A 27,505-nucleotide genomic window follows, 5' to 3' on the forward strand; every position below is an offset into this window, starting at 1 on the left:
ATGTGAGGAAGGGGCACAGAACTTCCATACCCTCTCTGGGTGCACCACCTTCCAGGACCCTCCACATGTCCAGCTATCCAGAAAACCCCTGAACTCAATCTTTTGGGAGGTTTTATGGAAGCCTCATTACATAGGCATGATTGATTAAATCCTGGTCACTGGTAATCAACTTAACCTTCATCCCCTGTCTTCTCCCCAGAGGTTGTGAGATGGGCTGAAAGTCCCAACCCTCTACTCATGCCTTGGACTTCCCTGTGATCAGCCTCCATCTTGAAGCTACCTGGAGATTTCCAACCATTAGCCAACTGATTAGCATACAAAAAGGCATTGCTTTGGAGATTTTAGGAGTTATAGGCTAGAAAATGAGATGAAAACCAAATATCTATTTTGCTACAGCACAATAGGTTTTCAAGGCTCTTTGAAATCTGCCCATATTCCTGATCTACTTGGTGAAACCTACAGGGAGCCACTTTGGCAAGTATGGAATGGGGTTCAGAGTCTAGGTTTTGGACTCAAGCTGACTGTAGCTATATGACCATGGGCAAGTTCTGTGACCTCTTCAAGCCATATCTCCTCATGTATAAAATGGGGGTAAGAACAGTATCCACTCTGTGGACCTAGCCCCTTGATAGAAGCATGTTTTATGAAATAAACTGTGTTAGTCACTTGGTACAAGGAAATCAATCATTATTTGGTAATGGAGGGAGATTAACACTTTGTTCCCAGAGCATTTCTAGCCACCTCCACATTACAAGATAATTAGGAATTGGCGATCTAGTACCAAAGTTCTAAAAAATGTCCCCCATAATATGAATGAGGGGAAAGAAGAACAACAGCAGCAACAACAAAAGTTAAACAAATAGGCTAGGAGCTGTGGCTCATGCCTGTAATCCTAGCACTTTGGGAGGCTGAGTAAGGGGATAACAAGGTCAAGAGATTGAGACCATCCTGGCCAACATGGTGAAACCCTGTCTCTACTAAAAATACAAAAATAATTAGCTGGGCGTGGTGGTGTGAACCTGTAGTCCCTGCTACTCAGGAGGCTGAGGCAGGAGAATCGCTTGAACTTGGGAGGCAGAGGTTGCAGTGGGCAGAGATCAAGGCACTGCACTCCAGCCCGGCGACTGAGCAAGACTCCATTTCAAAAAAAAAAAAAAAAAAGATTAAACAAATAGTGAGGTGACATGCTTCTAAATACTTAAAAAATTGTTACTTTACTAAAAGGGTCTAGATAAATACTCTTAGAGTCACAATAGAGCAGGAAGGGTCCCAAAGTTGCTCTTGGGAGCTAGATTTTAATCCAGACTTCCTGTGTTCACCAGCCTTCGAGATAGTGAATGGTCATACCTTGGCTCAAAACTCTCCCTGACTGACATCAGTTTGGGACACGCAGAGCCTAGCACATTTTAAGAAAACTCTTCTAACTGGCCACAGGATATGATTTTCAGCAGACAATGCTTGTTTATATACTGCATATGTTTATTTTTTTTTAAAGCCACTAGGAAACAACAAAATGTTAATAGTTGTTATCCCTGGGAGATAGGGTTATAGATTTAAATTTTCTTCTTTGTATTTTTCTGCACTTTTAGTAATTTGTTTTATAATAAATATGTATTGTCTAAATAATTCAACAATTAGACATTAGTCTATATGCCAGGGACTTTGCTAGGCATTGAGAATGCAGCATCCATTATTCCTGGTGTTTACAGTCTCGAAGGGAATAGGACATTGAATACATAGATACACAAGTAATTAATTGCTTTCTCTACAGAGAAGTCTAGAAGACTATAAAATCAAGAGGGACTTTACCTGGTTCTGGGGAGACTTCTGAAAAAAAAAGATTTTAAAGCTGAAATCTGGCCAGGTGCAGTTCACGACTGTAATCCCAGCACTTTGGGAGGTTGAGGTAGGTGAATCACTTGAGGTCCAGAATTCAAGACCAGCCTGGCCAATAAGGCAATATCCCATCTCTACTACAAATACAAAAAAATTCGCCAGGTGTGATGATGCGCACCTGTAGTCCCAGCTACTCAGGAGGCCGAGGTAGGAGAATCGCTTGAACTTGGGAGGCAGAGGTTGCAATGAGCGAATATTGAGCCACTGCACTCTAGCCTGGGCGACAGAGAAAGATTCTGTCAAAAAAAAAAAAAAAAAAAAAGCTGAAATTTAAGGGAGGAAAGAAAGAGGGAGATATTGTAGGTGGAGAGAAGAACATGTGCAAAGTGCCTGAGGCACACAGTGTATTTAAGAAACCAAGAGCAAGCCAGAGTAGCTACAACTTGGGGAAAGATGGGTGTTCAGATATGGTAAGACCAGAGCAAGCATGGCCTTATGGAGCTTATTACTGTTTTTTTGCATTTTATTTTAAGAGAAATTGAAAACCAAGGTTTTAAACAGAATATGGTAACAGAAAGTTATGTCTATTTCATATTCTATTTTTAATTTCAAATCATTTGTTATCTGTAATGAGTTTTCACATTTGGATTTTTAAGGCCAATTCAATAGATTCATCCTTATATTGCATAAAAGTGTTTTATAGAAAGCCTTTTTTCTTAAAACATTAACTTCCTTTGGCCAGGCACGGTGGCTCCTGCCTATAATCCCAGCACTTTGGGAGGCCAAAGTGGAGGTTTGCCTGAGCCCAGGAGCTTGAGACCAGCCTGGGCAAGATGGCAAGACTTTATCTTACTTTAAAAAAAAAAATACAGCAACACAAATGACACTGTATCTTCCTCTATACTGGGATTTTGAAACCTGCACATCACTGCAGCCTGTCTCTCCCATCGTCAGTTCGGGGCAACGGAGCATGCTGGAAAGGACAGGAGCATAGAGTAGAAGGCTGAGCAGCAAGACCCTCCCATGTACACCAGGGAGTTGAGGCATGAGACCACCACATGAGCATTCCGTCATGAAATTTCATGTGCCATGGAAATGCAAAACAATTCGGTTCCCAGACCAGCTGCCGTCAAAACACAGCTGGACAAATGACAACATCTAGAACCTGACAAATAGGGAGGGTTTTTTCACTGAGGGCAAAGCTGGGTCACTGTCATGCCGATTAACTGTAGTTCAGGCTTAGGTGATGAACTGAGACCACTATCCCGAAATGGTATATGAGTAATCCTCACATGCCAATATGAAGTTAAATTTGTTACAATGCTTTTGAGTTTGCTTTACATTTTTATTTTAAACCTACCCTGCTTTATCATCTTAGGAAATCACTGTATCAGAAGTAATTAGCCATGTGGCTGCTAAATAACAGATGAGAGATTTCCAGCAAATGCTCCTCTCCAGTGTTCCTAAATCTACTGGGCATGTCCTGACCACCAGGTGATTTGAATGGCAGAGGTAACTGCCAGAACATACCCCTGCTCCTGGAGAAACTCAGAGGTTTAGTGGGCTCTGGAGCCGCAGTAATGGGCATCTGGTAGTCAACTTTTTCCTGTAATGAGGAGTTATTAAATATTCACATCAGGAACTGAGACTTTAGTCTGCCCTCAACTGGTCTTCCAACCTGTTACCTATTATGCCTCACACTTTATATACCCTGGTATACAACAAGAAGAAACTTGTGAATGTTCTATAAAACCTGCTACTGACATCAGGGTGGGTCTTTGAGGCTTATGGTTATCCTAATAAAATGAAGGAATGTGTAACAGACTGTAGCCAGCAGACCACCAACTACTTTATTGTTTAAACACAAAAGCAAAACTTTGGTAAACCTACTGTACCTGAGTCACAGCGTGTGGCTGTTTCTTAAACCTTGAAGACTCTGTTATGTACCCAACTTCGGATGACATCTGTATGTTTCTTGTTTCCCTCCATGTGATGAGTTTACTCAGTTACATGCTTAGACAAGAAATTCCTGTTGATGGAGTGGTTATGAATTACAGACTGGAGTTTGCAAATCAATTTGGAATTTTAAGAAAATAAACTCAAACCAGATCTGAGAGGCCAGCTTCTCCACAGACAGCATAAGTGTGAGGCAAAAAAAGAGCCTGAGCAGACAGGCAGTCAGGTAGCCCTAGCATAGGTGGGAAGGAGGTCTTCTGTGACCCCAGAATCCTCTTTCCTGATCTCTTCCTTTCACTACCGCTACCCTCATGCTCAGGAACTCAGTATCCTACTCTTACGATGCAAATGCAGGGAAGGATCTATATCAGCAGAGGAATGGCAGAAAACTCTCAGAGTTAAGTGCAGAGAATTAAGTGAAGGAGTTATTTCTTGAGATGTGGGCAGGTAATGGAAACCAATGAGGGAGAGAAGAGTGCCCTTGGACTCTCACCAGCAGGGAGCTGTTCCTCCCCACCAAAGTGGTCAAGGGTGAAAGAGCCCTTATAAGAGTCAAGTAGGCATTTTAATAAAGGAAACTGGCGGGGCAGCCTGCAGTGGTCAGCTTCCTGGTGCACAGAGTAGACCATAGAAGGACGGAGAACCCATCTGAAATGGCAAACAGAAAATAACCAGCACAGAGTCTGGCATTAGATTATTCAATCTGTTACCATGTTCAGTTAATTAGTATCCAAAACCTAATAGGTGTGAAAGAAAAGTTAGGGATCATGCTAGCATTTTAGTTTTAATCCTTGAACTAAAAAGTTTCCAACCATCAGTGAGGATCTGGGAGGGGGGAAAGAATGACCTATTTCTGCTTCCCAATCACACCCAAAAGTTAGTGCTCACTGGTCTTTTGAATGCTCAGTGATGTGAGCAAGAGCTTCCAGGTGAGACCTGATATAAGACCCTCTTTGGGAGAGTCTTTTGCCCTCCAAAGTGCTGCTATTTATTGGACAAATATTGAGTCCAGTGCAGTGTCCACTTGCAATATTTTGCATGCAAAAGAATTTTCTAGGCCACCTGTGGTGGCTTGCGCCTATAATCCCAGCACTTTGGGAGGCCAAGGCGGGTGGACCATCTGAGGTCAGGAATTCAAGACCAGCCTGACCAACATAGCAAAAACCCCATCTCTACTTAAAAAAAAAAAAATATTAGCTGGTTGTGGTGGCACATGCCTATAATCCCAGCTCCTCTGGAAGTTAAGGCAGGAGAATCACTTGAACCTGGGAGGCAGAGGATGCAGTGAGCCAAGATCGAGCCACAGTACTCCAGCCTGGGCGACAGAGTAATACTGTGTATCAAAGAAAAAAAAACGAATTTTCTTATTAAGCTCGTTTAGCCATCATTAATCCATACCCCTCATTTTGGTCCTGAACTTTTGACAAAGCCTTCCCCAACATTTCTATTCTTCTGGCATTTCTCCCTTCAAATCATATCTCCCACAGAACCATCAGTTTATTTTATCTAGAAAAATAAATCCCTGCTTAAAACCTTGCCCTGGCTCCCATTATCTATAGTGTCAAGTCCACACCCCAAGAATGGACTCCCAGGTACCTCTGCAGCCTCTCTTCTCTACTCTCTGCCTTGCCCTTTAAATAACTACCATGTTGGCACTTTTATTTATGTGTCTATTAATTTTTTTATTATCATTTTTATAGAGACAGAGTCTCCCTATGTTTCACAGGTTGGTGCTAAACTCCTAAGCTCAAGCAATTCTTCCATTTCAGCCTCCCGAAGTGCTGGGCTTACAGGTGTGAGCCACTGTGCCTGGCCGTGTCAGCACTTCTCTTCATGTCTTTCCAGGAACATGAGACCCTCTTTGGCCCCCATGGCTGGCCCGCCTGTCTCCCAAGGGTTATTTTGAGAAGCAGCTCAGAAGTAACAACTCTAGGCTGCCATGCTGAGATGCTCTCTAGGTCTGACTGTTCTTCAACACAGAATTCTCTGCATCACATTGAAATGCCTCATCTCCCACCTTCTCTGGGAACACCGTAAAGCAAGAACCATGTCCTATTCATTGAATAATCAATAATCCTCCCCAATACAGTATGTGATAAGAATTGGCATTCAAAAATACATGATGAACTAAACTTCCCAAAAAGAAGTGTTCCCTTAGAGCAAAGTTCCTTAGGACATTAGACTTTTTTTTTTTTTAACTCTGTAGGTATACAACCTATACAGGTATTTTATTACTGTCATTAGGTTTCTCTATATATTTTTGTTTTATTTTGTTTTGAGATGGAGTCTCACTGTGTTGCCCAGGCTGGAGTGCAGTGGTACAATCTCCGCTCGCTGCAACCTCCACCTCCCGTGTTCAAGCGATTCTCCTGCCTCAGCCTCCTGAGTAGCTGGGATTACAGGTGTGTGCCACCAGGCCCGGCTAATTTTTGTATTTTTAGTAAAGATAGGGTTTCATCATGTTGGTCAGGCTGGTCCTGAACTCCTGACCTTGGGCAATCTGCCCACCTCAGCCTCCCAAAACATTGAGATTACAGGCATGAGCCACCGTGCCAGGCCTGGTTTCTCTATATGTTCTATGTATACCCCAGCCCCTTAAGAATTGGTTTAAATGAAAATTCAAAACATTTTGAAAGCTGATTGATTAAATGATGTTTGGTAGAATGAATGAAAGGAATTGAACTGCTGGCTGGGCATAGTGGCTCATACCTGAAATCCCAACATTTTGTGAAGCTGAGGCAGATAGATCACCTGAGGTCAGGAGTTCGAGACCAGCATGGCCAACATGGTAAAACCCCTACAAAAATTAGCTGGGTGTGGTGGCGTCCGCCTGTAGTCTCAACTACTAGGGAGGCTGAGGCAGGAGAATTGCTTGAACCCAGGAGGCAGAGATTGCAGTGAGCCGAGATTGCGCCACTGCACTCTAGCCTGGAGTCTGGCAACAGTGCAAGACTCTGTCTCAAAAAAAAAAAAAGAAAAGACTTCCTTGTATGGTTTGGCAGTGTGTTTCTAAAAAATGGGAGTCCTAAATGAAAGGAGTCAAAAATACCTCAGTTCTCATGAACTATATCCTCTGACAACATTATTTATCACCTAAAATCAATATCCTCTAGACGTCTCTATCATCTTAGTGTTCTCTAGCACTCCTGTCTGGGTGGGCTGAACCATATCTAGAATGCAACCTCATCCGTTCAACTGGAACTCACCCACCTGGAGTTACTGGAAAACTTGCATTTCACATTTGGCATGTTACCTCAACCATCAAAATAATCTGGAGTTGGTTTATCCTTTGGAAAACTCTTTGCTGCAAGTCAAAAAATCATTAGTCAGAAAAAGGATGTTAGTGACAGAGAAACCAGAGCAGCATAAACAAAGCTGAGATGTTGGCTGCCAACCACTCAACCTGTGGAAGGGCAGATGGAGGGGACGCTCCTCGGCCCTCAGACTTCATACCAGCTTACCAACGCCGTAACTATCAACACCATCCGAGGGGGCCTAAACAAGGAACACTCTTGTGGTTAAAAGGGGCAAGGAGATGCTTCAGAAATTCTAACTCCTCTTGAGTGTTCAGTGCTGTGAATGATCAATTAACAAAATTATCCAGTGAAGCCCCCGCCTCACCACTGCAATGCAAATATTTTCTTTTCTTTTTTTCCCTCAGGATGTAAAGTTAAAACTTACCTAATTCAGTGGTTTTATTTATTCGTTTATTTATTTATTTTGAGACAGTGTCCCACTCTGTTGCCCAGGCTGGAGTGCAGTGACTTGATCTGAGCTCACTGCAACCTCTGCCTCCTGGTTTTAAGCAATTCTCATACCTCACCCCCACAAGTAGCCGGGATTACAGATGTTTACCACCACCCCTGGCTAATTTTTGTATTTTTAGTAGAGTCGGGGCTTCGCCATGTTTACCTGGCTGGTCTGAAACTCTTGACCTCAGGTGATCCACGTGCCTCAGCCTCCCAGAATGCTGGGATTATAGGCATGAGCCACTGTGCCTGTCCTCGATGGTTCAATTTATATGGGGAACAAGCAACTGGAAACCCTGGCAATGTAAGTTTTGAGGAACCTCTAAACCATTCTCTACAGTGATTGTACTAATTAACATTCCCACCAACAGTATATGAGGGTCTTATTTTTAATGTCTTTTTCGATGCAGCTTCATCCTCACTTATTGGGTATGGTGTGGTCTAATTCTGAAAAACCCCCTTATAAAACCACCTATCCCCACTTAGGTCTCCAGTTGAAGAAGCTTTAACAGTGACTGCAGCTTCGTCGGTATAGTTGCTTTTCCTCTAACAATTATAGCTGGGATACAGCGCGGTTCTCCAGAAATGAGTGCTGGATCCAGGGAGCAGGGGAGTAGTCTGTCTATCTGAGGGCAAGTTCTGAATGTAAAAACGTGTCTGTTTTGTATGTACTCATTTTGGCAGCACATATACTTAAAAAAAAATTGGAATGATACAGAGAAGATTAGCATGGTCCTTGTACAAATATGACGTGCAAATTTGTAACTCAAAGATTCCCCCTGCCAAAAAAAGTTGAAGTGTTGACACAAGTGTGAAGACCATGATAGAGATTACCATTTCCTCCACCAATGGCAATTTTGTTTTTAGACTGAGTCTTGCTCTGTTGCCAGGCTGGAGTGCAGTGGCAGGATCTCGGCTCACTAAAACCTCCGCCTCCTGGGTTCAAGTGATTCTCCTGTCTCAGCCTCCTGAGTAGCTGGGACTATAGGTGCATGCCACCACACCCAGCTAATTTTTGTATTTTTAGTAGAGGTGGTTTTTTTTTTTTTTTTGAGACAGATTCTTGCTCTGTTGCCAGACTCCAGGCTAGAGTGCAGTGGCGCAATCTCGGCTCACTGCAATCTCTGCCTCCTGGGTTCAAGCAATTCTCCTGCCTCAGCCTCCCTAGTAGTTGAGACTACAGGCGGATGCCACCACACCCAGCTAATTTTGGTAGGGGTTTTACCATGTTGGCCAGGATAGTCTTGATCTCTTGACATCGTAACCCACCAACCTTGGCCTCCCAAAGTGTTGGGATTACACGCGTGAGCCACTGCTCCCGGCCCACCAATGGCAATTTACCCAAATGTGTTGAAAACTTATGTCCACAAAAAAATGTGTACCTCTGGGTGCGGTGGCTCACACCTGTAATCCCAGCACTTTAGGAGGCCGAGAAAGGCAGGTCATTTGAGGTCTGGACTTCAAGACCCGCCTGGCCAACATGGTGAAACCCCATCTCTACTAAAAATAAAAAATAAAAAAATTAGCTGGGCTTGCTGGTGGGTGCCTGTAATCCCAGCTACTGGGGAGACTGAGGCATGAGAATCACTCGAACTTGGGAGGCAGAGGTTGCAGTGAGCCAAACTCTAGCCTGGGCGATAAAGTGAGACTCAGTCTCAAATCAATCAATCAATCAATCAATCTGCACATGAATGTTGATAGCAACTTTATTCATAATTGCCAGAACTTGGAACAATGAAGATGCCCTTCAGTAGGTGAATAGATAAATAAACCATAGTACATTCAGACAATGGAAAATTATCTAGGAATAAAAAGAAATGAGCTATTAAGCCATGAAAAGATGCACAGGAAACTTAAATGCATTTTACTGAGTGAAAGAAACCAATCTGAATAGGCTACATGCTGTATAATTCCAGCCGTATGACATTCTGGAAAAGGCAAAACTATGGAGACAGTAAAAAGATCAGTGGTTGACAAAGGTTAGGGGGAAGAGGGAATGGATAGGTGGACAACCCAGGATTTTTAGGGCAGTGAAACTACTCTGTATGATACTGCAATGGTAGAGACATGTCATTATACAATTTGTCCAAACCCATAGAATGTATGGACACTGAGAGAGAAACCTAAGGTGAACTACGGACCTCGGGTACCAGTGTGCGTTCATCAGTTGTAACAAATGTACCACTCTGGTGGGGATGTTGATAGTGAGAGAGTCTGTATGCATGTGGGGCAGAAGGTATATGGGAACTCTCTATACTTTCTGCTCAGTTTTGCTGTAAACCTAAAACTTCTCCAAAAAATAAAATCATTTTAAAAAGGCTAATATATTTTTTAAAAGATAGAAAGGAAGCAGAGTGAAAGTGGATCTTTTAAATATTTAATTTAAATATCAGTGTTCAGCCGCTGAGAGGTTTAGAGTAGTCAAAAAGGGTTGTTTTATTTTTTAAATTATTGTGAGTGCATAATAGGTATATCTATTTTTGTGCATACATAATAGATGTATACATTTATGGGTTACATGAGATACTTTGATACAGGCATGCAATGCATAATAATCACGTCATGGAAAATGGGTATCCATCCCCTCAAGCATTTATCCTTTGTGTTATAAACAATCCAGTTAGACTCTTTTAGTGATTTTTAAATGTACATTAAATTGTGACTGACTATAGTCACCCTGTTGTGCTATCAAGTACTAGGTCTTATTCAATCTTTCTAATTATTTTTTTTACCCATTAACCATCCCACTTACCTTCCGCTACCCTTCCCAGCCTCTGGTCACCATCCTCCTACTCTCTATCTCCATGAGTTCAATTGTTTTGATCTTTAGCTCCCACAAATAAGAGAGATCATAGGAAGTTTGTCTCTCTGTGCCTGGCATATTTCACTTAACATAATGATCTCCAGTTCCATTCATGTTGTTGCAAATGATAGGATCCCATTCTTTCTTATGGTTGAATAGTACTCCATTGAGTATATATGCCATGTTTTCTTTATCCTTTCATCTGTTGATGGACACATAGTTTGCCTTCAAATCTTGGCTATTGTGAATGGTCTGCAACAACCTGGGAGTGCAGATATCTCTTTGATATACTGATTTCCTTTCTTTTTTTTTTTAATTATATTTTAAGTTCTGGGGTACATGTGCAGATCATGCAGAATTGTTATACTGATTTTCTTTCTTTTCGGTACATACCCAGCAGTGGGATTGCTGGACCAGATGGTAGCTCTATTTTTAGTTTTTTGAGGAACTTCTAAACCATTCTCTGTAGTGATTGTACTAGTTAACATTCCCACCAACAGTGTATGAGGGTCTTATTTTTAATGTGTCTTTTTTGATGCAGCTTCATCTTCACCAGATTGCCTTCCTCAGTATGGAAAACCCACACCTGCCTTCTTTGGTGTTATATCAGAAGTTGGCCATGGGGCAGCATGATTCCTCCTTGGTCTGTCCTGTGGCTTCAGGAGAAGGCCCTGCTATGTGGGGAGGAAGGAAGACAGTGACTTTCCCCAGCACACCTTGCCCATGCATTCACAGATTTGAGATCTGGTCCCAATACCCACGTGAACTTACTCTGAGTTTCTGACAGAGGAAGCTGCTAAAGTTAAGGACTAACTTCCACCCCTAGTGGACAATCACTTGAGATGCACCAAGGGTTAGGCCACCATTGCTCTGCCAAGGTCAGAGCACTCACTGAGGCCAAGCTCAACTCTAGGATGAGATATCTGGCTGAGAGTGGCCTGGACAAATGGAAACAGAGGCAATGTGACTTCCCCTTTCCCTATTTGCCCAGTTTGATAATGACACAAAGAAAGGAGACACGTCGTATATGCAAGTTTAACAGCACAAGTAAAACTAATAATTTTGCAATAAGAAGTGACCGATGTATTCAAATTTAAGAAGTTTAAAGTACAGACTTGAAGCCTACTGTCCATACACAGTCATTATTAAAGTCTACATTTCTCAAACATTGCAATCCTACCTCCGAAGCCACAGATTCTTCTCTCCTTAGTCCCTCAGGCCTGAAGTCTTTGTCCGTATTTCTTCATTCTGCAGCCTCATAGTCCCGCCCCTGGTACTGAATACACACACACAAGCATATGGTGGGCAAGAGAGACCTCTGCTGGATGAATGACGGCAAACAAGCACGGCTCTGCACTAAGAAAAACAGAATACACTTTTTTTGTTTTACAGTGGTGCTTCTGGAAGAGAAGAAAAATTGTTTTTGTTTCAGAATCACCTTTTAAACTCTTGAGATTGAAAACCAACCCCATAAGATATGTTTTTTTAGGTTTTGAGAAACATCGTTTGCGGACGGTGCCATTTCTACAGCACTTTGCTACTTATGTTGAGCAATTTTGTAAGAGCTCCATATGTTCTGCACACAGGTTCTAAGAGCAGCTTCACAGCCTAACAGCCAAACTGCTTCTTTTCTATCTAATTGCCTGCCAGTGTTCCACGTTATCTGTGCACAGGCAGGGATATGTGAGACATGATTCTCATAGACCCGAAATCATAGGATGGACTTCAAGACTGAGTTTTCAGAACTCCTGGAAAGGATATATGTTTGAGATAGGTCAGCAGGGGTCAAAAACATTCAGAGAAAACTTGACACACCTTGCCGAACTTTTCCCCTCGGCTGCATATATTCAGAATTTTTAGGTCCTTAATTGGGGTGGGGGGTGGGAAGAGTGCGAGTGCTTTTGAAAAAAGTTCCCCTGCACGCAGCATATACCCTGATGCATTAAAATATGCTCAGCTTTGCAGTGTCCTCTGTACACACCGTGTTTCAGGGCACGGCAAAGGCAGAGCTTGGTGGTTCAACTCTCTGCCTCTCATATAATGCCTAGTTATACTGGTTTCTAATCTGACTATGCCTAATTAGGCAATGTTGTGCAAGTTTTCCAAATTTCCTAAGCCCCAGTTTCCTCCTCTGTGAAATTAAATTCCTTGTAGTGTCCACTTCAGCGTTACTAGGAGGGTTCGACGAGATAATATATGGCTAGTGCTTAGCATAGTGGTTGCTGGCCTATAGTAAATGCTCAGTGAACACAGGTGTAATTATTAAAGGGAGGCAAACATGTACACAAATGTTTCCTTCCTTCCTTCTTTTTTCGACAAATATTTATGGAGTTTCTACTATGTCCAAAACTGTATGGGGGACACTGAGGAGTGTAAGAAACTGAAAAACTTATGTTTCTATTCTCAGGGTTCTTTCAGTCTCTCTGATGTTTTATTATTTGAATATAGATCAGTGATTCTAAAAGCTGTTTGCTAACATACCAGAAAATTCTCCAAATTCTCAAGAAAATAAAGAACAAGCTTTTAACTGAAAAATTAATTTATGCCTTTCAAATCTTAAAAGACAGAAAAAGTCATGATAAAAACCATGCTAGGCTGGGCATAGTGGCTCATGCTTGTAACCTCAGAATTTTGGGAGGTCAAGGTGGGAGGATTGCTTGAGCCCAGGGGTTTGAGACCAGCCTTGGCAACATAGACTTCCATCTACAAAAAAAAAAAAAAAAGTAGCCTGGTGTGGTGGTGTGAGCCTCCAGTCCCAGCTACTCAGGAGGCTGAGACAGGAGAATCATTTGAGTTCGGGAGGTAGAGGCTGCAGTGAGCTGTGATTATACCACTGCACTCTAGCCTGGGTGACAGACCCTGTTTAAGAAAACAAAAACAAAAACATACTAAAAGATTGGCAATCATAGATGTCAGTTTTTGAGAGGAAAGTTGTTGGTAGGCAAACCTTTAATTTTGGGCAAGAATAAAAGCAAATTAATGTTAAGGTTTCTCTGGCTGTTTGAAAATTTCTTCCAAAGGACATGGTCAGACATCTCCAGGGAATTTCAAACCTCTTTTCTAGGGAGAATCTGGTCCTTGTGGTGTAGACTGGCACCCCCGAACCATCATCAGGGCAACACGGCTTCCTCCTTCATTCCTCCTTCACCAGCTCTGTACTGCTGCCTGCCAGGTGCCAGGAAGTGCTGATGCAGGTCCGCGAATAACCAAGAGGACATCCCCTGCTTGGGAGAGCTGAGTGGCTCAATCCACACTCCACTCCCACAGTCTCTCATATGGACCCTTCAAGATTATGGTAGCCCTTCTTGCTGCGCTGATCAGGATTAGGGCTGGAGTTGTGAACCCAGAACAGCAAATTAAATTCCTCTCAAACCAGTTTCCTTTAACCTCTGGGCAGGATTGAGGGAGTTTCTTTCTCTTCAGTAGGCAGGTTGTGGACCTCACTTAAACCAAGCAGCAAAGAGGTTAATTGACCGGGTTTGTGGTGTTATTTATATCCATGTAAACACCCAGCTGGTCCTGGCCTTTACATTTGGCCATATCTCAGCAGGGATCACAGGATGAATTTGACACTTGTGAGACTCCCCGGAGAGGTCTTGAGACTGGGAACACATTCTTTTGAAGTGTGTCTTCTGCTTCAATCTATTCTTTAGGCCAAATCCTAATAATCACACCGTCTTCCTTACAGGGGGGTCCAAATGTGGATGAGGCAATTTTTCCTTTTTCTGTCCAAAGAAGAGATTATTATCTTTAAAAAAAGACAGTCTTATAAGAGGCAAGTTCAAATACAGATTAAAATAATAATAATACTTAGCACTTCCATCCCACCTTTCATCTATAGAGCTCAAAGTACTTGGCAAACATTAATTAATTCTCAGATCAGCCTTATGAGGTGAGTAGGGGTATTATCTTTATAATAATATATAAATACTGGCTGGTTCATGAAAGCAGCCACTTAAAAGGGACAATGCTGCAGGATTAGTTTCAAAAACAGTCTTCTCACCTGGTCTAGACTTAATAATTTTGGGTAACACATTGGGAGTGCCAAATTTCCTAATAATATGATATCCTAGAGTGAACATATATACCCTTTCGAAGTGATATCTGTAGTGGTTTAAGGCAGTCTTATTTATTTGAAAGAACGTTTTAATGTTAAAAAATTCTAATTGTGGGTTGTTCACTCTAAATGATGTCAGTCTACACATGAAAGAATTCTAAACTGTGCTAGTGCATAAAGTTTAGTGTGAGAGTCTGGGATTCTATTTCAAATGCATTTTCACTTTGAAGGGGTTTTGACAATTTCAAGGTTTTATGTTTTTACTCCTTGATTTAAATTTTGAGCATATCGCAAATCACCATTCCATTACTTATCAAAATGGGTACCAGCCAGAATTTCTGCCTCACCACTAGAGATGAAAATTACCAAGACTGAGTATAAGCTGACCAGGAATGCATTAAATTGGCTTCCAAATGAATCATACAAAAAGATGGTCTATTTCTCTTTGGTTTCTTTTCTTCCTTTGTCTCCTGTCATGAGCTCCCTTAGCAAGTAGAATAGTATTCCATTTTCCAGTTGCTAACCCGCATTCCCCAGAGGTGACTTCCGAGCACAGCACCGTCAGTGAAGCCCATCGCATGCGGGCTATGCTCTGCCATAGCTTCGGTGCCATCTGTTCTTGTTCTTCCTGAAGACAATGCTTGTCTATGCAAAATTGTACTGGCTTTTTGATACTGAAAAATTAATTCTTTGGGTTAGTAGAAATTATAGTTTTTCTATCGTTAAACTCTCTCTGCATCAAGAACTCTCTTGCATCCAGGAAAACCTCAGTAAACATTAATTCAGGATTGTCTTTGCTTTGTTGAAATGTAAAAATATCCCCAGACTCTGGCTGAAACCATTATTTATTGTCTTGGTTGGGTAAATCCTCTATTTTAAAATCGTATTTGTTGCTCTGAACTCATTGATCCTAGTATGTGAATTGGTTCACTTGATCGTGAAAGAAACCGTATCTACCACTTAACTGTGCAGTGCTGATCCGCTCAGTCTATCCACTTGCCTCTGTCAATGGCTTCACTTAGCAGCCTCAAGAGAGAAAACCTGGCTTTGGTCTCATAGCTTTGGTTGAGCTGATGGTCTCCAATCTCCAAAGTTGGATAAACCAGATTCCTTCACTGTGTTTATCTTGGCCCGCCATGTCTCTTTATGGAGAAAATGGTCCAAATAAAGTGCTTCCTCTGTGTATTTTGACAGGAAACACTACTAATATGCTTTCCTTTTGTTGTGTGCCTTGCTCCTTTCTCCCAGTGTTGTTTAAATATTTTCAGTACAATGACATATTTATTAATCCACTACTCTCTGCATGGGGCATGAAATGATTGGTTCTTCTGTAAAGCCCTCTTAGGAAAGGTGGTTTCTCCAGTGAGAGTTAATAATATTACCACTATTCATGTAAAAAAAAATGCTGAGACAATCTCTTAAAAATGGAACACATTTATCTAAAACAGCTGGTAAAGAAAGCACGCAGGCCCAGCCAGAGGCGGCGAGGTCAGAGGTCAGGGTTAACACCGATCTCGGTGGAACTTTGAAGCTGACATTTTATAGATTATATGTGTCTCAGTGCACAGTGGGCATGGCATATAAATTGGACTTAGAGGCCCCTATTTGTTCTCTGCATTTTTATGAGCCCACAGAGCTCTTCTTTGAAGCAGCATACATAGAAAATAAAAACTCATTTTAATGTTGTAGAACTATTTACGATAAATCACATTTACATCCTGCCTTTTTCCAAGTATAAGATCTCTCTCTCTCTCTCCCATCTCTCTCTCTCTCTCTCTCCCCCCATCTCTCTCTCTCTCTCTCTCTCACACACACACACACACACTCACACACACTCACGGAGTCTATTTCCCAACCCAGGTAGCTTATTTTTCACCTTACAGTATTGTAAACCTGGCTTCACTTCTCTTCTTGCCTTGACTTAGGAATCAGATCATAGATGCTGCTACATTTAGTGCCACAAGGACACCTTTCGTAAGTCATGTGAGGTGATTCAGCTAGAACAAGCATGCTTCTCTCCCAGAAAAATCCCCTGATACCATAAAATGCTTGCTATAGCATGGCGCTTCAGCACTAGAAGACAGCATCTGATTTCAAAGAGATTGAGTTCCACTCTGGAACTAATTATATAATTCATTTTATGGATTTTTTTTAAGTTGCTAGGTGTTTTAACTGGAGGAGGCTGGCAACCAAGAGAGAAATGTACTGGCAGAGATTCTGCCATGGGCACTTTAGCCACCTAATTAATTTTCAATAAAAACTCGCAATAGTTAATTTGCTCTAGACCCCAATGTAAATCAAACTGAGACAAATAGGTTAAAATTAGAAATGTGTGATGGAAACCATGTTTATGGTCAAAATTACCTTTCACCCTGGAAATAACACAGATTGACAGGGAAAGAAAATGAGACCACACAGGCTTTTGTTCAAAGAGACTCTTAAGTGAATTATATATTTTATTAAGGGGAAACATGGACCAAAAAAACAAAGTATCCAGGATCTATGAAATAATGTTATTTTAATAAAAAGTATAGTTTTAAAAAACAGTGACCTTAAAAATCACAAAATTAAGACATTACATTCATTATACAAAGTTGTCTGGTACCCACTTTTATGTCTTTCCCAGGCTTAACATGATGTAGGGTATAATAGTAAAAATACTATAAAGTTAGTAAGTTCCTGGGCCTAAACTGGCAGACATACCCATCCAGCACCACATTCCTTCAGCTCCTATGTTTCAAAACAGTACTTTCCAACATCAAATAACCATTTTTACTTTTATGAGAACACTGACATAGATTTTTTTATGATTTTATAATTATACTTCAATCCTCCAATTAAAATGCCCAGACAATATAGATATCTTTGGCCCAGTCTATTGGACAAATATTATTATTAAAGTTCCCTCCAGGACTTTATATTTGCAAAATATTTTGTGGGCTTTAATCATTTTAAATTGCCGTAACACTGCCCATTTTCTCCATGCCTCTCCGGTATTGCTCAGGCAACCATTTCATTTTAACCCACAAACTACTCATGTGATGCAAGGTGAAAGAAGCTAATTTTTTAATATATTGGAATGTTAGTCTCAGGGATTGTTAGCTCTTTCTTCAACCTTTGCTGAACATGGCAATTTAAACCACCCCTGGATTCTATTTTTGTTTTACACATTTGCCAAGTTCACGAAGTAAATTCCCTCTTTCCCACTCAATCTGTTTTTTCTTCCTGCCCCAAAGGAACGACGTTGTCACTGTGATGTCTCCTAATGCACTATAAATGCCGTGATGAATTGGAGGCAGGCTGGTTTCTTCTGAGTGGGAGTCCATTATCCTGTCAGAGTGTTCCTTTCCTGTAACTTAATTTTTATTGTAACAAATGACTAAGTACCAAAAAATGAAACAATGTGATGGGCCGATCTAAAGTGGCCTTCCTCTGATGGTAAGTGGAGCAGAGTGACAATTGTTTGCAGCTGCTTTCCAGAGGGCTCTCTGATGACATTCACTACCCAAATTGGAGTTATCCAAAGCATTTTCTGGGTGTTTATGGAGGATCTTCATTCACATTGACTGACTAACAATACTAATATAAACAAAGTACTTTGCAAAAGAGGTCATGTTAAACATAAGAGGGGAAGAGACAGATTAGATTCTCAAACCTGACTGCACGTAAGAATCACCTGGAGATCTTGTTAAACTAAAATTCAGGTGCTCAGCTCCCGTCAAAGGAGATGTTCATTTAGTCTGCTGAGGTGGGACCTAGGAATAAGGATTTTAAACAAGCATCTCTGCTAAATCTGTTGAAGCAGTCATACAGTTTTATGCTGTGAGAAACACTAGCCTAGAGCTCTGGTCAATTAATCTTTTCAATAAATCTCCACTGCACACTTGACCTGTTATTTTATAACACAGCATTTTTTTTGGATTTCTATCTAGTGTAGTTCACTCAAATCCTAGATCCAATTTGAATATGATCTGTTCACAATTGGTCGATTTTCCCCTCATTTGTTTTGCTGGTTAATAACCAATATATCTGAAAGATGAAAATCGTCCCTGTTACAGATGATGTGAGAATATTAATTGGAATCCATCAATCCCCAGAAATCCAATAAATTTGGTATGTAGGTGACCGAGCCTTTATCTGGACCACAGGGTTCACAGATTTCACCATATTCCCAAATGGGTCTGTGACCCAGAAAAACGAAGGACTATTATCCTGGAAGTGAATGAATTTGGCCTCATTAATACGAAACTTCCATGTCAAATAAATGGTTGCAATATCTAAATGGCATAACTGATTAATGTCTAAATAATACAACTGATATTAAGGTTCTAGCTTTACAGGTGATTAACATTTTACAATAAAGACAGAGCTACTTTCAACGCTTCTGAAATATTAGAATGTTGTTTGATATTTGAAGTTTAAGATGTAATATAGTTGCATTGTCCCAGAAGCACTGAAACTACTCTCCTAAGAAACATGTAGCAACAAAGGACAGAACCGCTAGGTTTTACCTCTGTGGGTTCAAATGGAGTCTATTTTGGAGGCAGAGTGAAGCTGAATAAATTCTAGAAGATCATGGAATCTCAGCATCAATTTATCCATCTATTAAACATTTATTGAGGGCCCATCAAGAAGCTGAGGCTAGCAAATTTCTGAAATATCCCAGGTTCATCTAAACATATGCATACCTGTACATTCTCATGGTGGCATTCTGTAGCCATTAGACTTTCAGTTGGAATAATTTCAGTAAATCAATTAATAATCCATGTAATCTATAAGAACAAATTGATGACTTTTTTATTTAAAAAAGATTTGACACTTTGGAAGGCTGAGGCGGGCAGATCACGAGGTCAAGAGATCAAGACCATCCTGACCAACATGGTGAAGCCCTGTTTCTACTAAAAAATACAAAATTAGCCAGTCATGGTGGTGTGCACCTGTAGGCCCAGCTACTCAGGAGGCTGAGGCAGAAGAATCACTTGAACCTGGAGGCAGAGGTTGCAGTGAGCCAAGATTGCACCACACTTCACTCCAGCCTGGTGTCAGAGCAAGATTCGGTCTCAAAAAAAAAAAGTCTGAACATTACTTAGTTAAAAGGCTGGATGAGGGTGATGACTGTTGGGGAAAGAAGCAAAATAATAGGTTTGTGAGTAAAACCACAAATCCTTTAATCTATTGATTTCTACAAAATAATGCTAGCCTTTGTGGATAATCACGAAACATGAAATGAAAGACATATCAAAGAAATATCAAATATTCTGGCCGTATCTAAACAACTTCTGGTAGGAAGACAAGATGTACTTTAAGGGATATCCAAGTATTTCATTTTAATCACAAACCTTGAGGTGTTAAAGGGGTTCATGAGGTCTCAACTCATTGTCGACTAATTATCTTTAAGTTGTTGTCAGCACATTCTAATTATTATGCTCCTGTCAGCTCCACCACCGGCGGTGCACAATCCTAATCATTGCCAAAAACACCACCACCACCAACAACAAAAAACCCAAACAAACCAACAAACCGAGCGATGACTAACCTGGCTGCTGCTTAGTTTGCTAAACTAAACCATTGCCATCACCAGCACACACATGCACATGCAAAAAGCTTTCAGGAACTTTCATCTTTTTAAAAGGGCAGGGAAAAAATCAATAAAGTGGTGGCCTGGCCAGCAGTAGGGGATAGTTGAAGCAGCATGGGTGGCTGAGCTGTATGAGAAACAGATGTAAGCTCTCTGGGAATTGGGCAGGCATTTCTCTTTACAGCCAAATCAACCAGCCAATGGAAGGCAATTAATGTCCCTACCTTCGGTCACCCACCCATTCCCAAAAAGATTATTTGGTGTGGCTGCTGAGGCCAAGAGCAGAAAGGAACATCCACTCAGCTGGAGAACATATGATCTGGGCTCACTTTACCCAAGTCATATTCTTAAATGTGATTCATTTCAATGTCTGAATCAGTGGGGAAGGGCTCTCTTGCTGTTCTAACTTGGCACATTCTACCATCAGACAAATCTAAATTCATCTGTTGCCATTTACATCCATATCTTTTTTAAAAATTTATTTTTCTTGGCCTAGGAATCCTTTTAGAATTGGTAAAAGACGTGGGCCTGACACAAAAGGATTCTTGCTGGTGTGGGGTGAGAAGTCACAGAATTAAGGATTTGGAATGATTCAACCCCTTTGGAAAACTGGCAGTTTCTCATAAAGACAAACAGGCATCTACCCTACAACTTAGCAATTCCAGTCCTAGGCATTACCTGAGAGAAATAAAAAGATATCTCCACAGAAATAATCATTTAAGAATATTCAGAACAGCATTACTCATAATAGCTCCAAACTGGAAACAGCCCAGACGTCCATCCACAGTAGAAAGGAAGGATAACCAAGTTGTATACTCATACAACAGAACACTACTCAGCAATAAAACGGAATGAACTACTGATGCACAACATGATGGAGAATCTCAAAAGCATTGTGCTGATCAAAGGAAGCTGGATATAAAAGAATACAAGCAGTACGATTCATTAATATGACGTCTACAATGGGCAAAGTTAATCCACAGTGAGAGATGTCAGAAGTCAGAAAGAAGTCGCCTTTGACAAGTGGATAACTGAGTGGGAAGGGGTGCAAAAATACTTTTTGGGGTGATGGGAATAGTCTCTATCTTGTTTTGAATTATGGTTATGTTTGTGAATATGGCAGACAAAATGCATAGAGCTGAACACCTAAGATCTGTACATAGCATTGTATGTAAATTATGTCTCAAGGTTTTTAAAAATGGAAAAGCTAAGGATTTTTCAAAACCCAGATGATGCAACAGAAAACAAATGAGGAAATAGGGAAAATGCAGGGAAGTGGAAGATGCTAGGGAAAGCCAAATTAAAGATGAGAATATATATGAATGTATGTAGAAATACCTAGCCATCTACCTAAGATTTTCTTGAGTGCTTACTACGGGCCAAACATTGTACTCATCACTATAACATACATTATCTCATTTAATCTTCTTTTTCTTTGACCCTCCAGTACACGGGATTGGATTCACCATATTCCTTGGTTCATGACATGTTCTCATCATTGGTCCATTTGTGGTTAGTTTGCTAGTTTTAATTAGTTGACTCCTTACTTTTATTCATTATATGTGTTCACAAGCCCACCACTCCATCACAAACTAGCACCTTGACTATAACTGGTTATCTCCCTATTTGATCCTCTCTCCCTCCCATTCTCCCTCATACCCTCTCATTCACAGTAATCATCACTCTGGACCTTGTGTTTATCACTCCTTTTCTTTTTTTTGCATATGATTCTATTGCTGCTGTATGAACTCATAAACATATAGATTTCCATGGTTAGCTTTAACTTTATGAAAAAATGTGCTATATATAATCTTTGGGGATTTATTTTTTTCCTTTAGTATTGCATTGTTAAGATTCATCTATATTACTGTGTGTTTCTCTGGCATTTAGTCTTTACTACAACCCTGTAAAATTGATATTACTATCCATATTTATGGAATATAAAGTTGAGGCTCAGAGAAGTTGATTAATATACCTAAGGATACACAGCTAGGAAGGGGAGAGGCAAGATTCAAAGCCGAAGCTCTTAACCAATATTCTACACTGCCTTCTCAACTCTACGTTGCCACTTTCCTATAGCCACATCTCTATCCATACCTCTATGGATCTATATCCATTGCTGTACATATGTATATATAAGCATAAATGTCTCCAGGTAATGGAATACAAAATAATCAGCCAAGTTCATCTAATAACTTATGGATTGTTATACCTTGACAGAGAAATGTAAACACATTCCTATAACTTCAAGGGTCAAGTCGTCTAAAATTTAGAATATAAAATCAGGTAATGTCTAAGGAAAAGCATCTGAAGGCAGAGGGGGGTGTGTGTGTGTGTGTGTGTGTGTGTGTGTGTGGTGTGTGCACGAACACACTTTCTGGAGATTGTCTTAGAACAACATCCTTCTTTTATTTAATCTCATATGCTAAAAGGACAAATGCATGGGCACTGTTTCACTGAGTCCTTGTTCTGCACCTTATAACTGTATACCAGAGGTCATGGAAACTGGATCACCCTCTTAGGATGCCATTACAGCCAAGCAGAATCTCATTAAAAATCAATTCCTTGGGTCCATAAAGCCAGTTTATTTTATCTTCCTGGAGTGCCTGCTGCTAGCAGTTACACAGTTCCATTGTGTGGCAGTCTTGTCTGTTGAGAACATTGCACAAAACGGCTCTTTAAAGATTTTCCATTTTTATTTTAAACTTTATAATTTTACAGTAGTTTAAGTTTACAGGGTTTGCTTTTCAAGCTTAGGGTATCTTGTTACATGGGTTGGAAGTAGCATTGCCAGTCCTAAGGTCCCGCTAATTAAATATTTGCCTTTATAAACTAGATGTTGTCCAATGCGAATGTGCAGATTTAATTGGGCAGCAGGGCTCCAGAGCTAAGAAAGCCTGACTTGGCCAGTTTCAGCAATTTCTCGTTCATTGCCGCCTTCTGATTGTCAAATTGTGCCTAGGGCCTTCACTACTAGTAGCACGAAAATCAACTAGGGAATTTGCTCTTCGTAGTAAGCTTAATTCAACTATCTCTAAATATCTTAGAAATCAATATCAGCCAAATTTTATAAATGGGGAGTTGAAAGCACATAGAGATTTAGTGACCTGTACAGGTCACGCTGAATGAGCAATGCAGGCAGAAGAAACTGGAGAGGCTACTCTGGCCCCATCTGGAATCTTTTAACTCTTTTGACCCCCTTCAGCGGGTTTAAGGGCTTGCTGATTTCAAAGATCAGTGACCTTCTTGGGATAGTGCTTGGCAGTGAAACAGAGAGGCTTGAATTCCTTGGATTTTGGCTACTGTGGTCCATGATGCAGTCTGAGTTTGTTTTTTAGAAGAGTCTGTGCTGTTATGAGGAGGGTAAGGAGGGATGGGGAATGGTGTGTTGGGCTTGGCTTGCAGTAGGAAGATGTTTAAGATCACTACAAACACCCAGAGTTTCTTCCCTACCACGTGTTAGGGACTGGCATAAGCATGTCATTGAATTTTTTTTTAAAGGTTAGAAGTTGACATCGGAAGGAACCAAATCCAAAACAATCCTCAGCATAACCTTTTTCAAATTCTCAGTGGAAAAGAACAGAGTTATCCACTGTTATGAACCCTTGCAATTCTGACAATTGCATTTCTCCTCAAGAAACCATCCCAGGCGGGTGTGGTGGCTTATGTCTGTCATCCCAGCACTTTGGGAGGCCAAGGTGGGTGGATTGCTGGAACCCAGGAGTTCAAGACCAGCTTGGGCAACATATGGAAACCCTGTTTCTACAAAAAATTAGCCGTGCATGGTGGTGCGCACCTGTAGTCCCAGTTACTTGGGGAACTGTGGTGGAAGGATGGCTTGAGTCTGGGCAGTGGAAGCTACAGTGAGCTGAGATCATGCCATCGCACTCCAGCCTGTGTGACAGAGCACAACCTTGTCTCAAAAAACAAAACCCCAAACTCTCACTTTACAGAGGAAGCACAGAACATTAAATGACTTTTCCAGGTCACATACTTAGGGTATTGGCAGAAAATGGGCCATCACCCAGGATCACCACCTCCCAAGCCAGTGCTTGTCTCTCACCCCTTTGCCACTAAAAGCACCTTTAGTAAGCCCTACTCCAAATCAACTTTGAATTTAGAGTCATTTTAATCTGGGCCTGAAAACGTAAAACTGAAATGTTGCTACATTAGTGTATAGTGCTAATGTTTGCTTGGGGTGAGGCTGGGCTAGGAGAATAAGATCTAGAGAGAACTCCAAATAAGAGCCCCTGGCCAGGTACGGTGGCTCATACCTGTAACCTCAGCACTCTGGAAGGATCATGCAGGAGGATCACTTGAGGTCAGGAGTTTGAGACCAGCCTAGCCAACATAGCAAAACCCCATCTCTATTAAAAATACAAAAATTAGCTGAGCATGGTGGTGTGCACCTGTAATCCTAGCTAGTTGGCAGGCTGAGGCAGGAGAATCACTTGAACGTGGGAGGTGGAGGGGGCAGTGAGCTGAGATCACCAGCAAGAATGTGAAAAGGGATTCTCCAAAAGGGAGAAAGAGACTACTGAAGCTTTTAGAAAAAGTTATAGGTCCTTGGCCGTGTGCGGTGGCTCATGCCTGTAATCCCAGCACTTTGGGAAGCTGAGGTGGGTGGATCACTTGAGGTCAGGGGTTCAAGTCTAGCCTGACCAACATGGTGAAACCCTGTCTCTACTAAAAATATAAAAATTGGCCTGTTGTAGTGGTACACGCCTACAGTCTCAGCTACTCAGGAGGCTGAGGCAGGAGAATCACTTGAACCTGGGAGGCAAAGGTTGCAGTGAGCCGAGATTGTGCCACTGCACTCTAGCCTGGGCAACAGAGTAAGACTCCATCTCCAAAAACCAACAAACAAAAAATTATAGGTCCAGAAGGTATGCAGTGATGGACAGCCCCTGAAGCTGCATAAAGCAAGAAGGTAAGAACATTTTTGAAAGCAAGGAACTGCTGAAGGTGCATAAAAAGTAAAGTGCATAGCAGAGAGACATAGGAAAAGCATTCATGAACCTCTGAATCAGTGGCTTGACTCAGCACTGAAACATGGATCTTCAGGAAAGACAGAGGGAAACTTGTTTTATGAAGGATCAAGAGAGGAATTGGCTCATAAGAATGTGTAACTAGAAATGGCTTTATATGCCTGGTTCATCTATATGCCCGCGATTGCACTTATTCTTGTATATTTTATGCTAATAGAAACCCTAAAACTCTGTGTATTCCCTAAGAATCTGTGTGCACTAAAAAAAAAAAAAAAAAAAAAAAAAATCTGATTCCCTGAGCTTTGCTGAAACAGAGCCCAGGGAGGGAGATGAGAAGATGGGGATGGGCAATGGGGAACAAGAAACACAGTTTTTGAAGGAAAAGCAAAAGCTTCATTCCTTGGGTGGGGTGGCAGAGGGTGGGGTTGAAGGGAGTCCTCAACCACGCCAAGTCTAAATAGACTGGGAGGCTTTTATTTGGAACTCTCCTTTGGCAACGTTTTATCACAGTGTGGTTTCCATTCTTGGTGGAGAAAATGACCTGGGGGGCTACAGAACTGGCTCAGCGTTCGCTCTGACAATACGTTCACAATAATGGAAGACATCTTCTCCCTATAACTTTGAAAAACATGAAAGCAGATATTGGCTCTGAGTATGTCTGATCGTCTAACTTTATTTCCTGTCAACAGAAATAAGTGTGATTTATACGTGGTCATCAACTTCGCACATCACATACAATTCGGATTGAGAAAGCACAGCGAGATGTAATGCTCAGAGCCGTGATGTATGCCTATCCAGCAAAGCTTCCCGGTCCAAGGAGACCTCAGGCACTGAGAAACAGTCTTTAATCTTCTCACTCTTCTGACACTCTATCCCCAAGTGCATCCTTCCAGTGAGGCACATTACATGGACTTCAGATGAGCTACATGTCTGCTTTGATCTCTGAGCCCCTCACCTGCCCTTCTTGTGATCCTGAAGCTTCGTTGGACTGAATCCAGTAATTATAGTGAGATGCTGAAGGCTGAGGAGCTGATCCATGTTGGCATCTGGCACATTGTTTTATTCTTTTAGTATTCGTTTACATCAGAGGAGTGAGAGCATTTTAAAAATTTCATTTTCTTCCCAGAATGGATTGATAGTGCAGGCAGTGGAAATTGAGTGACTATGCCTTTTCAGTTAATGCCATCTTATGTCATCTGGTTTTGAGTTCAAAAGCATTTTTTCTACTTTCTGTTGTTATACTGTATGATTTATTGAATTTAAGATGTCAACAATTATAAGATGCACCATTACTTTATGTACCAGTAAGAAAAAAAAATATGGCCAATAAAAATATCGCCTAATAATTTTTTACATTTAATTTTTTGTACTTTATCCTCATTAAAAGGGTTCTTTTATATTTGTTTAGGTAGATTTTTCTCATATTGTGCTTCTGCAGATAAGAAAAGAAAAATATATTTAAAATAAACTAAGGTTTATTTTGGCGAAGATTTTCCTAAAATTCCTTTATGTTCAGAGTCCAACTCTTCAGAATCCCTTAGAGACAGAATCGTCAATGCCTGTATTATTGTACACAATGCAGTATTTTGCTCCAAAATATGCCGATACAGCATAATGACAACTACATCCTGACCATTGCCTGGCTGACAGTGAGTCTGTCTAAGTGCCAGCAATTGTAAAATGCCATGGATTGTGAGAAGGCAAGACTTTGAGATACATCCTGATTTTAGAAATGTTAAAATGTTGGTGGAGGGGGGAAGTGCAGCTTAGAATGGAAGAAATATTTGTTTTGGTATTGAAGCATGGTACCAGATTCATTTACACTATTTTAAAATAGTTTATAAAAATTTATATTTCTTAGGTTCAATATCAACCTCAGAAAAGTATGCAAAGTTTAAATCATTCCTGCCTAAAGCTTTTTGCTTAGATTAAATGACTGTTTCAGTATAAGCAATTCATAGGATCCTAACTTGGCATACTTAATTTTGCTTCTAGAAAGACTCTGGAGGCTTTCTGCTTCAGAAAGAAGTAACTATTGTGAGTGTATCTGTCAGTCCATTAAGCTGTGAGTCAATTTCGTATAGTTCCTGGGAAAGGCATCTGCCAATATTTATCAGTCTTCCACTTACAAAGAAAAATGTAGTTTCAAATATAAAAAGACATATTCTTCCTATTTGGCAAAGCCATTTGGTGAAAAGAAGAAAAGTGGCAGTCTTTTCTGTTTTTTGTGGCTATGCTTATGACAAAGTCAATGATGTGTACTTTTCCAACATTAGAGCCAAGAATTTTTTCTTTATTACATAGTTGTAAAACTAACACATTTATGAAAAAGGTTTTTTAGAGAATGAAGGAAATTTATAGTAACCACTAGAATTATATTGAAGAAAATATTATTTGAATAAAAATTAAATATGATCAGTTAATTGAAATGTATAGAAAGTCACAGAATTGTTATAAAATTTATAAACATCCTTACTGTGTTCACTCTCAAGAACTTTACTGTATTTATTTTAATTTAACTTTTAAATTAAAAGGGGT

At 40.7% G+C, this 27,505-nt stretch overlaps 2 long non-coding RNA genes and 1 pseudogene across 2 annotated transcripts in view; 2 read left to right on the forward strand and 1 right to left on the reverse strand.

Annotated features, from left to right (window-relative positions):
* LOC144577514 (uncharacterized) overlaps positions 1–26,323 on the forward strand; it is a 58,755-nt gene extending 32,432 nt beyond the window's left edge. Inside the window, exon 2 of the long non-coding RNA XR_013521652.1 lies at positions 25,657–26,323. This is a non-coding gene — a long non-coding RNA (uncharacterized LOC144577514). The remainder of the gene's footprint in view (positions 1–25,656) is intronic.
* On the forward strand, positions 8,206–8,322 carry LOC118145299 (U6 spliceosomal RNA; annotated as a pseudogene).
* LOC103795787 (uncharacterized) lies at positions 9,234–13,811 on the reverse strand. The gene is made up of 3 exons (XR_623412.5): positions 13,398–13,811; positions 11,525–11,700; positions 9,234–11,018 (listed from the first exon to the last, which is right to left on the reverse strand). It is a non-coding gene; the product is annotated as an uncharacterized LOC103795787 (long non-coding RNA).
* Positions 26,324–27,505: the final 1,182 nt, after the last annotated feature.

Source organism: Callithrix jacchus, chromosome 8 (genome assembly GCF_049354715.1).
Source record: "Callithrix jacchus isolate 240 chromosome 8, calJac240_pri, whole genome shotgun sequence".
Taxonomy (NCBI): domain Eukaryota; kingdom Metazoa; phylum Chordata; class Mammalia; order Primates; family Cebidae; genus Callithrix; species Callithrix jacchus.